The sequence below is a fragment of the Carassius gibelio genome, chromosome B9, assembly GCF_023724105.1.
Source record: "Carassius gibelio isolate Cgi1373 ecotype wild population from Czech Republic chromosome B9, carGib1.2-hapl.c, whole genome shotgun sequence".
Lineage (NCBI taxonomy): Eukaryota > Metazoa > Chordata > Actinopteri > Cypriniformes > Cyprinidae > Carassius > Carassius gibelio.
In genome coordinates, this window is record NC_068404.1 from 27,335,755 (window position 1) to 27,354,188 (window position 18,434).

At 35.0% G+C, this 18,434-nt stretch overlaps 1 long non-coding RNA gene across 1 annotated transcript; it reads left to right on the top strand.

Moving 5' to 3' along the window:
* Positions 1-15,604: 15,604 nt before the first annotated feature.
* Positions 15,605-15,943, top strand: LOC127964865 (uncharacterized). The gene is made up of 2 exons (XR_008155146.1): positions 15,605-15,713; positions 15,843-15,943. It is a non-coding gene; the product is annotated as an uncharacterized LOC127964865 (long non-coding RNA).
* The last annotated feature ends 2,491 nt before the right edge of the window (positions 15,944-18,434 follow it).

The window sequence follows — 18,434 nt, forward strand, 5'->3', positions numbered from 1 at the left end:
AAATAAATAAAACAAGCTGAAAGATGCATGACAGCAGCATACCGTGCAAAAAACAAACAAAAATACACACATGCCACTGCCTGACATGCTTTTAAATGTGATCTTCTGACACAGCTTGGAAAATCTGTCTAAAATGAGGCGTTAGTGTTTGATCGTCAGTTCAGACACTATTATTAAAGTGATCTCTAAGTGTGACACATCAGCTGCGTTAACTGAAGACGCATCACGAACCGGATGAAAGAACCGCACACAAAATGAAAATATTTGGAAGAGGATTACAGTGTTTGTTGATATTCTTCAAACATTCTGGACTGGGTTTATTCTCAACCTGAGAATTAAACTACTGCAAATAATTCAGACTTTCTTTTTCTTTACTGGTCGTAATAGTAATCCTGATCCTTTTTTAAGATATGCAAGAATTGACTTGCATTGTTTGCCATAGACAGACAATGTTCTTGACAACATCATTGTAGAATTTGCATAATGCATATTCTTGTCGCTGGTCTTTGCATACTAAATTATGATACGTACTTTATTTCTTGCATCTTCTGTTATTGTTCCGAAATATTTAGTTTTCAAACAAATGCTGACCTTTTGACCTTTCTTTTTCTCAAAGAATCCAGAAAAATTGTATCAGGCTTTCAACAAAAAATATTAAGCATAAAAAAAAAAAGAAAAACTATTTCCAACCATGGAAATAACAAGAATCGATATTATTAATTGATGATAACTGAGCAGCAAATCGGCATATTAGAATAATTACTGAAGGATCTTGTGACACCAAAGAATAAAACAATTCACGTTTGTCATCACAGAAATAAATTAAACTTTAAAATATATTAAAATAGTAAATGGTATTTTTACTCTATTTTAGATCTAATAAATGCAGACCTCTTTCAAAAACAATAAAAAAATAAACCTAATTTTTTATGGGTAGTGTATTTAACTATCTACAGATGCTGCCTTACTTCTAATGTGTTTTTATGTTGTGTATTGTTTCTCCAGTGCATGCAACAGCAGCAGCCCCAGTGCATGCATGTTTACTGAATATTTCTGAACTGAACTCATTTGAACAAACCTTATCAGGAAGGATAAAAATCTGACTGCAGAGGACAGATTACGCTATAGTCATACTGTGAATATGACAAGGTACTGTACATTTTTTCTATAATGCATTATGAATGCAGAAGTCATTTGTGCACTTATCACAATATCATTTATGCAGAATCAAAACCTATAGCCTTAACGTACAGAAAAAATGCTGTTTCTTTCAAGAGAAGCAGATCTAGCTGAAACTGTTATTTAAAGAATATCATGCACACACACACATATACACACACACACACACACACACGATGGGCTGCCAGGCTGCTGGATGGGGTCTTTAACTTCACTCAGGCAGCCCACACACACCCCACATGCGCTTGGGTTGCTCTCTCTCTCTCTGATTTACATCGCGAGCAGCGGACAGGGTGGTAGAGAGGAGGCTGCAGAGAGGAAATGGTCCATTTCTCCCGGTGCTTGGGAATGGAAACAGAGGAGCATATGTTGGGATTTGAAGAGTCAATCCATGAATAACCTGAAGCGATGTCTCTTCTCTCTCTCTCTCTTTCTGGGCAGGCTAGAAGTGCAACAGAGCTGTGCAGGGAGAACTGGCTTCCCTAAAGTACCAGGCTGTAGTCAAAAATATTTACAGTGCCAGGAGGTATTCAGCGAAATATTCGAAAAAATTCGATATCGAGCTGACCTCTCGCTGGGCATCTGATGCCTCTCTCGCTCTCTCCATCTCTCTGTCTCTCTCGCTGCTGCCTCAGCACACAATAACAGATTGCTTTAGCAACTAGGTTATGTATAGATTGCAAATATATACTGATGTGTTATTATTAATTATCAGCAAGGATTTGACAGGAGACATGACAGTCTTGCAGGTTTCTGCAACAAACTTGGCTGATGAAATCATGTCAGCAGGGTAAGGTTATCTAGCAGGCCAAGATGTGATTTAGTTTAAAAAGTGATGTTAAAATTGTAAACGAGTAAGCAATATCAAACACTTGAGATCATATTGATATAACTGATATAAAATTAAATAAGCATTAATGTTGGAAGGGCAAGTCCAAATCTGAAATGATAGTCTAAAGAACTTCCATAGTCATTTGTTTGATGAAATAAGGAACAGAAATATATATGGTCTTGATCCTATTTATTTTGTTGTTGTTGGTTTTTGTTAGTAGATCATAGATGTCATAGTTTTCAGTGACACAGTAGCAGCATATTTACAAACATATTCTAGCATTGTTTATAGCGCTCATAATAGACTGTGCATTAGTTTCTGATCTGGTTTTTAATCCGGTATTCATTTTTGGAATATATTACAATTTCAGCCTTTACGAGTTGAAGTTGAAGTTGAGGTTGTTTTAGAGCCGATGGCCACTAGAGGGCAGGACAGATCCAGGACATTAAAGTTCTACATCTTCACACAAGCATCTAGCATTTAGTGAAAAGGTCTGCAAAATATTATTTAGGATGAAATGAAATCTGCTGTGAAAATCAGTGAAAAGAATAATTCAATTGTAAAAATAATTAATAGTTTGGCACATTGCTCTGAAACGCACATCTTGTGTGTGTGTTCACTTAGATGTAGTTTAACAGGAAAATTGAAGCCAGCTAACTATCTATCTATCTATCTATCTATCTATCTATCTATCTATCTATCTATCTATCTATCTATCTATCTATCTATCTATCTATCTATCTATCTATCTATCTATCTATCTATCTATCTATCTATCTGGATGGATGGATGGATGGATAGATGACATATGGACTTACTGACAGACATTATTATCATAGACTTACAAGTAAACATCTAAGGATGCATATTGAAAAATTATTTACTTTATGTATACAGTAGTGCTGTCAATCAATTAATCGCATCTAATATAAATTTTTGTTTACATAATTTATATATGTTAATATATTAGATATATTTATATAAAATATAAGTTATATGCATATCAATACACACACATATAATGAAAACAACAACTTTCTTTTGGATGCGATTAATTGCGATGAATCGTTTGACAGAACTAATATACTTTTTTCTAGCAGTCTTTTATTTATTTTTGGTTGGGGTGTAAGGTAGAATGAGCTTATTAGCTTGAGATAAACACAGTTGAAGTATATGGTGTGTGTGGGTGTGTGTGTGTGTGTGTGTGTGTGCGTGTGTGTGAGCGATTTTTCCACAGATTGCCAGGGAGGAACAGATGTCATGGATCAGAGAGACACTTACACACTCCTACAGTTCTCACTGAAACCTCTCTCTCCACACACACACACACACACACACGCACACACACACACAAACACACACATACACACGTTTTACAAACACCGCAGATTTCTGTCAAGTAATATTACAAGAATTGGCACTTGAACTGTTAAGGCAAAAGAGAGCCTCACCATACGCTAATTATATTATTAGTATTTGAATGTTACATATGTCATTAAAATATATTTGGACAAACAAAACACAAATTAGTAAAAATACTGCATTACATGAGACAGTTTGAATATTTTGGTTTTAAAAGTCAGTTTGAAATTAAAATTAATAACTTAACTCACTCACATTCCTGCACTTCAAAAAATATCCCACCCTACTTTTTTTTTCTGTTGAAAATCCAGTTTTATGAGTAAAGACTACTAAATTACAGAAAAGTGCATAGAAATAACTGTTAAATTTAAATTACTTTTTTAGCACCTAAATTATAATTTTTTTTGTTTCATTTCTTGTGTTTTTTTCTTCAATCATACATCAAGCAATTTCTATGAAAAACTGATACAAATTCTTGCTTTTCTCTTTATTTATTCCAAACGTAGCAGTTATTATTTATATTATGCTATATATATATATATATAACATTTTGTTTGGATTGCACATATAGAGCTGAGGCTTCTCTCTTTGCACGTGCATTAGCTTTTATCACAGCTATTGTTATTATTCTGTATTTCACTTGAACGTCTTCAAAACATGACAACTGCCAGAACAACAAGACTAATGTATTCGGTGGCAGCCGAGGGAAGGAGAGGGATTGTGAAGTGTGCAGTGAAGTGAAACATGAAAGGTTCCAGACAGGATGTGACACGGTGTCGTTCGGCTCGGCGCAGATAAAAAGCCCCTTCTCTCCCCGAAACCCCCCGCAGCACTGCCTCCTCACAGCGGCCCCCGAAATCTGCCTCCTCGCCATTAAACGCTTTGTTTTTTGAACGTCTCTCCAGATCCAAAGCGAGAAAAGTGCGAGATGACAGTTGATCTACACGTGTAAAACGTGCCGTCGCTGTTACGGAGAGCTACAAACGCATTACTCGCTGTGTCTTTACCTCCCCTTTCTCTCAGAGACTGGTGTCTTGCATTGGTGTCCTTCACCAGTTGATTTATGGTCCCGCGCTCTGGTTTGTCACACCACAATAGGGGACTATCATCAATGGCAGCATTTCATTCTTACACCATTGCCTAACCAGACACAAGTTTCCACCCCTAAAGTAATTTGTCTGTTCACACTGAAAGCCGAAACAGTAATGTTTAATATGCAGTTATATGTTCAATATTGTGTTCATATTCTTTTTTATCCAATACTTGTATTCTAACTCTTTCCAGATTATTAAAGCTTGTAAGCAATGGAAGGTTATTTTCTCAGATGTTTTAAATTTTTATTTTTTCAGAATTTGAAGTTTATATCTCAAAATTGTGATTTGTTAATTTCAAGATGTACACTCTGAAAGCAGGAATATGAGATGTAAACTCACAATTACACCTTATATATTCGACATCTGAAACTCAACGACTCAGAATTCTGAAAAAACCCTTTTGAAAGAATTATCTTATGCTCACCTTTATCATGCTGCCTTTATCTAAGAAAAATACAGTTATACTGTAATATTCTGAAATATTTTTACCATTTAAAATAGCTGTTTTGTATTTTAATATATTTTGAAATGTAATTTATTCCTTTGATTAAAGCTGAATTTTCAGCATCAATGTTCTTTAATGTGTTCTGTGTCACATGATCCTTCATAAATTATTCTACTTTTTATCAATGTTTAAAACTGTTTTTGATAAACAGAAAGTTCAAAAGAACAGAATTGTATTTGTTTTTATGAATGTAACAAGTGGCACTTTTAATCAATTAATCGCGTCCAAAATAAGTTTTTGTTTGCATAAATAATAATATGAATTAATTCTTTCCAAAATCATACCATCCCCAAACTTTTTTGCAGAGTAGATGATTATTTTCAAACAGGTTTCCTAATGCTCTTCAAAGTCTGCCATTGGTCAGATAACAGTTTGTCCCGCCCCGAACGCATGCCATTGGTTGAGTTAGTGTTGCTTTGTCTGCCATTTGGGTTCAAAACCCTTCCCAAAAAATTTAGTGTGATCAACCTACGAAAGTTTTACTTATAGGTGTCTCATATTAAGCTAGAATGAGAGAGAGCATTTTTTACAGAAATAAAAAATAACACACTTGAGCTTTAATTGCATTTTTATTTCTCATCACACATTTAGTTCCAGCGCTGCAGTAAGTTACCTTTACTCTGTCCGTTCAGATATATTTTATACCCAGAGCTTCTCCTTTCAATACAAGGGCGCGAAGGAAGGCTAGAGCCGAGTAGTCCTCCGCGTCCGACTCCTCTCACTGTGGCCCTTGTTACAGGACGAGTTAATTGAATCATAGTTCACTTCGTCCGTCCAGATGCTCCTCGGAGGGAAAACACAAAGTGTTGGTGCAGGTGTGTCCGTGTTAACACTTATTTCCATTAAAGATCTCCATTGCGGCGCTCGGCCTCGCGGCGGACGGCAGATTTGTCTTTGTAAACATTCTTCGGACATTATTCTGATGGCGGCTCCATTCAAGAAGATTACACTCTGACCTTGGTACATATCGGCCTATTGATACAGCCGTGGAAAGTCCAGGGTTGCTTGTGTGTTCAGCGCAGAAGGAGAGAAGTCGGAGAGAAAAGAGACGAGATCTGTTGATTTCGTCTCAGATATGGACGCAGTTAGAACGGCCCTGACCCTTCGAAGCCCGCACCTTTTAGGCTTCTCCGAGAGTGACTGCGCCTCACAATAGTGTAAACGGACATCACAATAGACGCTTGCCCTGCACACACTAATGCATTCATCTGTGGAAAGAATCTGAACCTCCGTGGCTTTTTTCTAATAGACAAATTGTGTAATTCTGAAAGATTAGTTTTGAAAGAGATTCTCTATTAAGAGCAAAGAGGAAGTTGATAGCTTATGGAAGCGTGCAGTATTTCTTATCAATACAGCTTTATGCAGCTTTTAAGCGAATGAGAAAAACCTGTTATTGTTTTGTTCGCCACCAGGATCCATTTTCAGAAAGAAGTTCTCAGCACGCCGCGCACCCAGTGCCATTAGCTGGAGTCTCTTAAACGACCTGGTCGTCTGGAATTGTGAAAGTGAAAAATTCATCATAAATATCCCAACAAAAACAGCTGCAAGCTTAGAATGACACATACAGTAAGAAATATATGATTGATTCTTATTTATGGCTTTGATGATCTGTGTGTGTTTGTAATTTGTTTTTCAGTTTCTGTTTTAGGAGACACAGGGCTCATACAAACATGGAAAAGGAAATTAAATTAAATATTTCTAGTTTATATTTTTTATTTTTTATTTCTCTCACATCTGCTTTAGACCTGAAAAATCTGTGGGAATTAGGTAAATCTTACAAAAAATATATATATATATATTTTTATATATTTATTCATTTATTAATTTCTGGAGGATTTGTCTCTTAAACTGGAAATGGCTGTTTATTTTATTTTTAAGTATTGAATTTTTATTTTATATTATTTACTTGAAGATTCTTCTCTTAAAAGTGTAAATTTCATCTTAAATATCCAACTTAGAATAGTCTTAAAAAATGTTTACAGGTTATCCGTTCTCCTTTGATAATTTAATATTACATGTTTTTATATTTATTCGAGTTTTTCTATAATTGATCACTTTTAAATTCACAGTCTGACATTGGTTATGACTAATAAGCAACAAATGTACAGTGGAAAGCTCATATACAGTACATTTTAAGTGCAACTGTAAACTGTAACTGTGCATTAAACACACACACTGCACTTTTTGACTCATTACCTCAGTTTCGCTTTGCATGCTGACACCTTTATCTGTGTTTAGTTAACTTATTCAACATGTGCATGTCTTTTGTGAATTTCTCTTTACATTTTGACAGCAGGACTGGAGAAAAACAAAATGAAATATGGTTTTCTGATGTTGGCAGAGTTTTATAATTTGCCCAAAGGGTTGATTTTTAATAGTTAGTAGACCAACACTTAAATCCTCCTTTAACATTACATCTGAAAAAAATCTAGAATGACATCAGGATTTGTGTTTTCTCTCTCTCTCTCTCTCTCTCTCTCTCTCTATGACCATGGGCATTGACTATGTTAATTTTTAATGCAACCTATACATCAAGGAAGGAAATCAGTTAGGGACTTAAAAATCTGTGAACAGTATTTGCTTTGGGATTGGCGTATTTTGAGTTGGCAGAGTTTAGATTCACCATCTGTCTTTTGTCAGAACTCTGTTTGTTGAGTCTTTATGTGGAGTAGAAAAATGATGGCAATTCACATTGATCAAAAGTGTGTGAAACCATCCTACATTTTGTAAACAGTAAAGCAGCCCACGGTTTAACCTCAATCCCATTCCCTTGCAGAGAAATGAGTTATATGCCTTGTTTTACTGCCTAAATCAGTGGCCCACTACAGGATTGTATGGTCATTTTTGATTATGGGTGAAATGCACAGGCTCATGGTCTCGCGCTCAAACCCCTGGAGTGGAGTGATCCATCGTATTGCATGCAAAGGGCTGTATGGCAAACGCATTTAACATGTGACACGTTTTGTTAAATTGTCAAATATTGAGCCTGAGAAGATCCCTCATCAATATCAGTTTGCAGCGGCTCTTTCTCCAGACTGATAACCTTTGACACCGTGAGCACTCACTCAATTGCGAGGTGATTCGTCAGCCAACTGCGAGTGGATGTACTGTATAGAAGTAAATGCATTAAAGGAAACACTCACCCTAAAAAATTATAATTGTGGTCCAAACCAGTGTTATACAAAAGAGATTTTAAAATTTCTCCCTTTTCTGAAAAATAACCATACAAGGCTGTTTTTGCAACTACTGCCGCTTTTGACTCGCCAAAATGGAAAAAAATTCTTTCTTTTTTTATTGAACGTTCATATTTTAACACTTTTTACAAAATGTTTTTACCGCAATGTTAGAATAATGTTCATTGTATACATTTTTTTTTCTATAAAAATGTAATATATTTCAATAGCTTTTTCACTTTTTTGTGCAGTTTTAAAAATACTGATATTCAAAATTTCATGGTTTTCTCTATGCCATGTAAAATTAGACAGTGACCTTAAATTTCAGTTGTTTCCATACACACTAAAGGTAACATATTTAGCTTTTTATGACAGATGTTTCAATTTCAAAATGTAAATAATCTTAACTCAATTGTTTTTTTGTTTATAGTTTTTTGTGTTTTTTTGCGGTAAGGAGATAATGTTAAAGTGCCATGAAATCAAAAACAGGCTACTGTAGAGAAAAACAGCAAAAAAAAAAAAAAAAAGAAAGAAAACGTATAGACTAGACATTTGTAATTTAATATAGAGTAAACCTTAAACATTTCTCTACCGCAACACAGGGTCTTTACCACAACACCTAAATTTGCTGCGGTAATGACATGTTGTGGAAATGTCATTTTTGATCATTACTAATAACATTAGTTTTGACTCTTAGCATCTTAAAATACATTAATTAAACTGAAATATAAATGTTTTTTTAAATGTAGTTCAAAGTACAGAAGCTGTATGGCAAGGACACACAATAAAAACTGACACAGAAAATATGATATTTACCTTATTTTTTTTGGGATCTTGTGAGTGAGGTACTGAGGTGGCCCAGTCTGTCAGCAATGTGCTCATGTGCTAATTTCTGTTTCCACAGAAACTAGACTTGTTTGTCTTTGTTAAAATGTCATAATAAAAGCCTTTTTTGTTGTTGTGGAAAGGGCTCAAAAGTGGGGGACAGGCACATTTAGTTGAAAAAAATAAAAAATTATCAGTAAATAATACAAAAACAATTAAAATGCTATATATTAGCATGCATATTAAACAATTCCATTTGAAATAATGTCAAATTGTAATTCAGTTATCTTATTTTAAGTATCTCAACCAGAGTTGTGGGACCTATAAATGCTTCATAATTTTATATTAAATCACATTAACCGTAAATTATATTTTTTTTTGTCAAGGTGTTTGAATATATTTATAAAGCATCATATGATAAAATTGAACATAAATCTAAAATGTAACTGCTATGACTTAAACGTGCCTGTAGTTGCAGAAACATTTGAATAAGTAGAGTTGTGTACTCTTTCTCCATGTTACCTGCACCCAGATACTCCAATTTATTTGTTGTCAAACGTTATATTGTTACGCTACCAACATCTAACAATACAAAGCTGGTTAAAAATGAGCAGAGATGTTCTTAAACTGTACATTTCTAATCAAACTGCAACAGTTTATCTCGTGATCTGTAACATATAAAGCTATATAAAGATCTCCAGAGTGTCTAATATGGGTTTTTAGTGCATGTATAAAATGCATTTATTGTATTGTCTGCACCTTGAATAATAATACAAAAAAAAAAAAAAATAGAAATTTACCGTAAAAAAAACCTAAAACAAAAGGTTAAATTTTACCAATTGAACTTACATTTAGAATAAAACTGCACATTTCAATTTGTAAAATAATGCAGTAAACACTAATTTAACAACGTACAAATGTACATACAAAAAACTAGAAGTTTTTCAATGAAAAACTGCCACAAATTGCTGTAAATGCTAAGATGGCCTGCTCTTTTACACGTCCAAAAACTGTAGTTTTAATAGTATTTTACTGTAAAATTACAGTAATCTTTTACAGTTTTTCATCATATAGCATAATTGAACCAAATAACCAATGGGTTTGTATTGTAGCATGTTTACAGTCTTTTACCTGTTAGAGATTACATTAATTGTGATTCAACCCATTTGTCATCTTTACTTTGCCAGCATCTATACATGCTACCATTCTCAAGCACACTTCCTCCCACAGATTGGGCATGTTCCCAGATTGTGGTGGGATTTGAATTAATGAACATAATCTTTGAGCAGCTGTATTTATAAGGCTCATTCCTGTGGATTTTCTCCGCCAGACAAACAGCAGGACATTGACACGGCTATTACGACTTCAATACCTTCCTCATTTTCCGGCTTTTCTTTCCTTACAGATTCCGCAAATTAGACCCATGAAGTGAACATTGATTTAGGCCGAACTAACAAACTTGAACGTCTAGCAACAAGGCCCGTTATCAATAATACACGATGCACAATGGCGCGCTTGCAAAATCCCCTGACGAGAATCTAAAAAGCTTATTAGGATTTAAATGAGCTTACTCTTACGAACAAATATGATGCTTCCCAATTAGTGCGAAAGCAAATGCTCTTTTCCCCTTCTGAGCAAATGCTAAGATGATTTTTATTGACCCAACTTTGATCCCTGAGATTAAAGAGGAAGCGGGATTGCTGGTAGAACGGTGATTCCTCAGGGTCACGGAGTTTGCAGAATGAAAGAAATCACGTCTACTTTCAGAGTTGCATGAGTTTGTTCATTCAGACATTTGAAAGGCAAAAGAGTATTTTTTATTTTTTAGCAAGTCTTTTTCAGGAATTGAGACACTGTCAGGGTTTAGAAGGAAATGCAAGTTTATTGTTTACTTCATGCACATTGCATGCAAATAGTTCTCTTTAAATACAGTATGTGCAACAGTTGCCTTTTTTAAATTGCACATTTTGCTACAGTTGCAACATGACATGACCTCATCAGTAGTGATGTCCGTTATCATCTGAGAGTTTAAATTATTCATTTAAATTTTTTATGACATTCTGTTTTTATTTTATTTTATTTTTTTCAGTCAGATTAGGTAAACACTTGACAAGAATTGTTTTATCTGTTATCTGAGTATTGCATGCATGCCAACAGTATGCATATTTTACACAATGTATGACCCCCCTTTACTGTAGAAATTGTAAGAAAAGTGTGGTAGTGTGCTAGTTTAAACAAACCCTGTGTGTGTTTTCTCATTTGTCTGCTAGCATGTAATTGCTCGGTACATTTCTTTTTGCTTTTGTTTACATGGCAACACCATCTGTGTGCCGTCTTGCACATGCTTTGGCATTTGATGCAGCTGTTGTGCAGCAGGAAATGTTTCTGTCTGCAAACAATTTCATTCTGTCTTTTTCTCTTTAGAGTCACAATTAAACACCATTTTCAACACATTCTTTTTTGTATTTTAAAGGAATTGTTCACTCAAAAATGAAAAAGTGTTGAAAAAGTACTCACCCTCATGTCATTCAAGATGTAGATGAGTTTGTTTCTTCATCAGAACAGATTTGGATAAATGTAGCATTACATCCCTGATTCACCATTGGATCATTTGCAGTGAATGGGTGCCGTCAGAATGAGAGTTCAAACCGCTGATAAAAACATCACAATAATCCACAAGTAATCCACACCACTCCAGTCCATCAGTTAATGTCTTGTGAAGTGAAAAGCTTTGTTTCTACAAAACAAATCCATCAAGACATTTTCAACCATTTTCAACAGGTTGCTTCTGGCTAAAATATGAGTCCTCTGTATGTAATGTAGTTTTCTCAAGTGAATGAGGAGAGAAATATGCACAAAGCAAAAGCCATCCAAAACAGTTTTAAAAAAATTATGTAAGATGATTTTGACATGGGAGCATCATGGGGGATGGACTTATTCACTGGAGGAAGCATTATTATGAATTATGGACTCATATTTTGGCCAGAAGCAATGGGTTAAAGTTTAAATGCCTTAATGATGGATTTGTTTCTTACAGACGCAGCTTTTCACTTCACCATATGTTTATAAATGGACTGGACTGGTTTGAATTACTTGTGGATTACTGTTATGTTTTTATGAGCTGTTTTGACCTTCATTCTGACGGCACCCATTCACTACAGAGCATCCATTGGTGAGCAATTTCTCAAAATCTGTTCCCATGAAGAAACAATCTTATTTACTGTAGACCTTGGAAGGCCCAAGGGTGATTAAATTAATTTTTTTAGGTAAACAGTCCCTTTATGATATACGTCCATAATTCCAGTCATAGATTACATGAAGAAGAACATATTCTTGTGCATGCGGATTCATCTACATTCGAAACTTTACAAAAACCCAGATGTAATCTCCAAAGTTTCCCCCTCTGAAAAAAAACAACAACGAAACAAATTCATTCTCAACTCAATTGATGGTGTTTGGCTGATAGGGCTGTTTTCCTCATATCTGAAGAGAGTTGTTATTAGAGGCTCCACAGAATGGAGCAGTCCTCTGTGAAGTGGAGCGCTACTTGAGACAAGGATAGCATTTCAGAGCTATTGACAGAGAGCGTTTTCGCCCCAAGAGCTCGGGCCTCTTCAGTCGCAGCCATCGGCACCCTAAACACCACAGACAATCAATTCTGTACAGCTGTGGAGCTGTTGTGCTTTCTTTCTCTCTTTATCTGTATGGTTTTTTTTGTTTGTTTCAAGATTACTCATTCATTTAATGCTGGAATAAATGGGACTGTATCAGGCAGGGAAATCATACAGACCTCAGATTTAATGCAGAAGTGGCAGGTGTAACTGATGATATGTCGACATAGTGTGTGTGTGTGTGTGTGTGTGTGTGTGTGTGTGTGTGTGTGTGTGTATTTTGTGTTTGCTGTGTGACTGTAATGGTTTAAAGTAGTGGTTAAATTTTATAAATTGGGTTTATTTGCATGGTGATTTGATATTCTGAACGATGTCTGAAACTTTGTACTATGAGCATGTGTTTATTTGCCTCTTTATGATGAATCACTTCTCGTCTTCCTAATTTGTAAGTTGCTTTGGATAAAAGCAGATGCTAAATGAATACATTTAAAATGTATGTGTTCAGTTGTTTTGGGAAGTAGATATTAAAACATTCTTAATAAAGGCTTGCATAATTGTGTAGATTTGGGTTTATGGATGCATTCATTTAAGACCATTTTAGCTAAATGCAGGGTCTCAAATATATTTTGTTAAGGATTTAAATGACTTGAAAGAGTTATCAGTTTGTAGCTAGTATATAATAGTATAAAAAGTATATAATTCGATTAATTATCCAAAAATGCCTTTAATAGATTGATATTTAAAACACAAACCAATTGGATGTTGTTTTCCCAGAAAATTATTAATGCATGCTGTAGACTTGTTTTAAATTCACTAAAGTGTCACCATACATTTTGGTCATAATACGATATGATACTGTAAAAATGATGTAATTTGGTATATGGAATTATTTGATTGGAATTCAGTTGTCAAATGTCAATGGGTTCTTAATTTGTGAAAGTTGTCATACTGAAAAAAATGACTAATTAAAGAGATTCTGATCATTTACTCACTCTCAGTTTGTTTTAAGCCTGTATGAATTTCTTACTTCTGTTTTCTTATATTTTAAAGAATGCTAGTAACCGAAAAGTTGCTGGGAGCCATTGATATCCACAGGTTTTTTTTTTTTTTTTTCATACTATGCAAGTCAATGGCTGTTAAATACCCAACATTCTTTAAAAATATAATATCTTTGTTTGTGTGCAACACCTACTGTAAAAAGAAATTCAGACAGATTTGGAACAACTTGAAGGTGAATAAATAATATTTTTGTGTGAACTATCCCTTTAATTCATCTTTTTTTTCTGTTTGTTTAAAAATATCTATAAATCATTAATATATGTATTTTATTAACTATGTAATATGTGTTTTGTCTTTCTGCACTCACAGTAAAATAAAGATTAAAAACGAGTGAAAAAAAAAACGCCAAATGTATTTATACTCAAGATACTATCTAGGAAAACAAGTCTGTTTTGCTTCTTCAGTAAATGTATTCTGTTTTAAGGTTTTTGAAATATTTTAACTGGAAAACAAGGCAAAAATACAGATTTTTCTTTCTTTCACTCCCACCTCTGTGACTCCAGTGATTTTCGAGATTCAGGGCATGAAAATTCAGAGCGCGGAACGTGAAGTGATATAAATTCAGCACCATGCAGACAGCGGAATAATAATATTAATGAAAATTTTACATTGACTAAAAGTCAGAGTTCCCCCTTCATTAATTTTAAAGTCGCTCTCTCAGACTTGGAAATGTGTTGGGACAGCCGGCTCTTTGCTCAGTCTCAGCGTGGCCTCGCCAAAGACTCTGAGAGCCCACCAACGCTTTCCACGTGTCGCTCATCATTTCCAAACATGACGGCGGCCGCTGACCTTTCGGCTCTATCTAGAGTTTACTTTTTGTTCTCCCACTCCACTGAAGTCATATCCATCACACACTTTAATTCCATATTTTATCCCCTCAAATGTATGGTGGGCGTTTTATCATCATCGCTCAGCCGTGTGTTGATACACACCTCACAGGGGGCTATTTAGGAGAGTTTAGAGCTAAACAGCACTCATTTCCTCTGTAATAGATGATACAATGTTGCGGTTTTCCAGATGAAAAAAGCATCATTATCAGAGAGATTTGTTGTGTGGGATGGATCTTCCTACTACACGAGTGTTGCACATGCGTGGAGGTGAACAGGTTAATGCGGCAGATGCTTTGTGCATTGTGCTCACGCGTTTGACGGCGCAAACCTACAGGCTTGAAGGAACACGTGTGGCCTGTGATCAAGCAGTCCTGGAAGACGGCGGTGGAAACGGAAATGAATATCAAAACAGTCGCTAAACCAGCGTTGTTGTGCTAACCTTTGTGTTAGCTGATAACGTGACATGCAAATCTAAACAAGGTTAGAAATTAATGTTTATTCACAGCTGTCAAGGGGTAAGTAAAGTGAGTGAAAAAAAAACAACAAAAAAATTTTTTTTATAGGTAAATGATGAATTTTGGAATTAAAAATATGCAACATAAAACCATAAGCATATTCATTTTTAATTGTATATATATTATGTCATTAAAAATATATATTCTTATGATTGGCATTAAATATTTGTAAAATATGTTGCATAAATGTTTGCGCACATAAATAATTATGTGTCTATATATATATATATATATATATATATATATATAGTCTATATATATATATATATATAGTGGATCATTTCCATCGGTGAATGTAAGATTACTTTTCTCTGCCAACTTCGACCAGTGCCGAATAACATAAGCAGCCACTGCTAGGTTTTTAACTTTCCAAAGCCGATTCACTACAAAATAACTATTGAGTTGGTTCCTGAATGTAACATACTGTAAGATGCATATGACCCATATCAAACAACTACGGCTGTGATATCTGTTTCTTCACATTGTGTCAGATCTAGAAAGAATTACATTTGGGAAAGCATTTGGTTTAGCCCTGAATAAACACGACTGATCTGCCTTGAAGTGCAATAGAGTTTAAGCTGTGTATTGAGAGCTTACTGCATGTCCTCTTCTCTCTCCCAGAGGACGCTGGGTAATCGCCGTCGCTGTCTGTCTGACATGGCCGGGGGTGGAGGGACGCGGAGCAGGAGGACATTGTTAGAAGTTGAAGCGTTGGTATTAGACGCCAGGTACAATGTTTAATCTGTGTATCTAAATCTCTGAAATCCACTGAGCCTGCAATTATATAAATAACACAGTCAACCGGTAGAATAGTTGACAGATCAACGACTTTGCTTTTTTTTGTGTCCTTTATGCAGCAGGCCAGACCATCAGCTAGACCCAAATACTCCTTTTGTTTACTCATGAGAACAGTCCCATTTGTTGAAAAAAATACTGGAATGAAGAATGATTTTCATGACTTGTTTCCGTACTTGAATACCTGTGTTATTTTAACATTATGGATGAAGCACTGCATCATAATACACCGATACGATTCCTGCAATGCATACAGAAAATATCATATTTGCAAGTATTATTATTTTATCTTGGTAAATTTAAACATCTAATCATCATTGATCAAATTAAATGTTACATAAAATGTTAAGAATGGTAACAAAATATAATTATAAATAATTTTAGTTTCAAGCACAAATCTGAATTAGACAAAAATCTGGATTTTCAGAAATAAGTATTTTTCTCGTTTTAGGGATGTTTGGTTTTTATTTTATTTATTCATTTATTTTTGACTGAAAAAGAGATAATGAGAAAATTATACTAGAAAATCAGTATTCTATTCTAAAAAAATTCTTAATAAAAAATACAAATAAATAAAAATGACAATGGAACATTCACTTTTCACAATCCTATGTATCTGATCAAATGTTACATACTGTATTAAGACTCCTTTTTTAGAAAATGAAATAATGAAATAATTAATTATAATACTACTACTAATAATAATAAAAACCCATGAATGTCTCTAATTTAGTCCTTTTTACTTTAGCATATATATTTATTTAGTTAGTTTTAGGCTTTTGCTTAAATATTAAAAATAATTTAGTAATAGGCGATATACATTTTCTGAAGAAGTGTAGGTCTACTACTAGATACTGTAGAAGATGCACTCTCTGGAAAAAAGGTACAAAAGCTGTCATTGGGGCGGTACCTTTCAAAAGGTACACTTTTGTGCCTTTTAGTTACTAATATGTATCTTAATGGATGCTTTAGGTACAAAGGCGATCCTTTTGAAAAGATACCACCGCAGTGACAGCTTTTATACCTTTCTTTTCTGAGACTGTACTAGATAGAAAATCTATATTTCTTAATCTGGTATGTAACATCCACTTTCACAATCCATTTCCTGTTTCCATATCCTTTCATCTCCCATTTGACTTATTAATATACTACATTGCTGAAGAGAAACAGCTAGCGGATGGCGTTTGGCTGAACCAGATTACCTTCTGATTCCCTCCGTCTCGCTGTGTCTCTTTTTCTCCTTCATTGTTTTTGTCTCTACTTGTCCTCCCCGGTGAGAAGCGGCGCTGAACTCTTCCCATCCTGTGTTTTAAAGCAGCTTAAGTGCTCCTCCATGCTGCTGATTTCCTTGTAGGCCTTAAGAAGTGATCACCTTCCTGCAATGCCCTCAGGATTAAACAGGCCAGGCCCGTCCTCTCCCCGTGCTTCGCCCCTACCTTTGTAGTCAATAAAAGACTAACTAGAAAAGAATGAGGAGATGGGAGAATCAATCTACTGGAAGCCTCCCCACAGTTTTCTCATCACTTCTTGTGTCGTGTGTCATCTCTGTCCATAACAGGGGAAAAGAACAAACTCAGTATGTGGGATGAAAGGGGTTTTTTAGTACGGACTGAGAAAATAGAGTCAGAGAGACAGAAAAAAAGAGTGATTTTGATAGAATGAGTGAGGGAGATGAGTTGTGTTCAGACTCACAGCGGGGACGAGTGTTACACGAGCGGCCGTGTTTTCCCCTCAGCGTCCGGGGAACTGCTAAAGATGGCAGACGTCGTGCTTGTTTAAGCTTCATTGGGGGAAGCAGAGGCCATTCTGGGATTTCAGGCCACAAACACTTTACACAAAACTAGGGCTGTGCAAAAAAATCGAATGCTATTTTTATGCGCATCTCATCAGTAAAGACGCTCCTGTAATTAGAAGTTTATCTCCAGCACGTGCGTTCAGAACAGGGTTGCCAGGTTTCCCTCTTGCCAGGTTCTGCCCAGTTGCTTCTCAAAACTAGTCCAAAACATGCCCAAGCACGTTTCCAGGAGATTCCCCAATAAAAATGCTTCCCAGGGTTAAAATATTAGCCCCTAAAATGCGAATTTTACCAAGGCAAAGCATCTGGGCAGGATTTGTTGTGAAAACCTGGCAACCCTGATCTGAACGCACGTGCTGGAGACATACTTCTAATTACTGATTACTGTCTTTACTGATGAGATGCGCATGAAAATCGCATTCACCCAACACAAAACACTAGACCAACTCTTGCAAGTGTGTGATGCTGCCAACTGTACTGTATTTTCTGTGCTGGTAACAAACCTCAGTACTCAAGAAGTGATGGGCAATTCAATTCTGTCATCTTTCAAACTGTTGCACAATCAAGATTGCAATTCAGCTGCAAGACACTGGCTGTAGAAGTTTTTTCACAAATGTCAATATAAATAAAATGAAATAAATGAAATATAATACTAAATAAAATAATAAAATAATGATTTTCTATCTGTATACTTTAAACATCTAAAATAAATGTAATAGTTTGAATTCAAATTATATTGGCTTGTAGTTATTACCGGTAATATGTATTTTAATTAAAACATTTTAAAATAAACTTTAACTTTTTGTACTTTTATTTTAATAGAATAAAGCATAATTCACTTCACATGTATCTTGCATAT